The sequence below is a fragment of the Selaginella moellendorffii genome, unplaced genomic scaffold (genome assembly GCF_000143415.4).
Source record: "Selaginella moellendorffii unplaced genomic scaffold, v1.0 SELMOscaffold_708, whole genome shotgun sequence".
NCBI classification, from domain to species: Eukaryota; Viridiplantae; Streptophyta; class Lycopodiopsida; order Selaginellales; family Selaginellaceae; genus Selaginella; species Selaginella moellendorffii.
In genome coordinates this window covers 2,424-3,549 of record NW_003314954.1, presented here as the reverse complement: position 1 = coordinate 3,549, position 1,126 = coordinate 2,424, and positions in this window count along the sequence as shown.

Below are 1,126 nucleotides of genomic sequence, written 5' to 3'. Positions count from 1 at the left end.
GCAACCAAAAAAGACAAAAATAAATAAAAATGCAAATGTATTGTGTTATAATATAAAATATGTATGTGTAGCTAGTAGAAAGCTTTGGAGTTGGTCAATAGGAACTAATAATGGCACATAGAGATATTCCAGCCATAAGGTAGCAAATGTTTAGCAAAGACCAGCTAGTACAACTCCTTCCTTTCTCTCTATGTGTTCTCTTTCCTTGTCTCATTGATAGTATTTGGAACAATATTTGGAATAGGCCTTGGGATGATGGACTATAGCTGCTAGCAACAACAACAATGGCAAGCTTTAATGAGTGTAGGTCTAAATCTAGCAACAACTATAGTGACTTGCAATTGAATTGGGTTCGAGGGGCACAAAGTAGGCCATACAGTAGCGAAAAAACATTTAGTGTATGTGATGCAACAATTACAGACACTACCCAAATAAGTGTCCACAACCAGTGATGAATTGAGACAAGTGCTAGTATTCTCGGCAAATTAATCATCACTAGGAAGATTATTTTTGCAAGCCAGGAAATCTGGCAATCCATGCAAGTTACATCAAAACCTTGCCATCATCACCACCATCTTCGGCTTGAGCACCAGTTTTCTTTCAACACTCATTTTCTCCTCCAGTTCAGACAATGAGCTATGAGCCAGCATCCAAGGAAACAGATTAAATACCAGCCTATATGTGGCATCTGTCAGACATAAGGCTTCCACAAGCAGGACAATTGCTTGCACAAGCTTAAGCCAAGTAGAAAGCAATGCAATTTTCATCCAACAAGCTGCACTAGAATCTAGAGTTATGACACGGGCACAGTAGCATCAGTATAAAGAACCGCAAGGAGAAAAGAGAGAGCAAGCAGCCAAGATTAGATCCTTCAGCTACAATTAACCAAGATAAACCAATCCCTGATCCCAAAATAACTACTCTGGCTAAGCTGTTACACAAAAAGTGGAAACACGTGCTGAATTTGGAAACACAGCCTTACAACATTCTTCAAGACTTGGACAGTCAACGCCTGATTATCACATTTGCTCATAAAATTTATTTTTATATTCACCCAACATTTGCTGGGCAAGTACTAATTCAATTATATTGCAAGATGTATGTTTGAAAATTTGTATCTATAAAG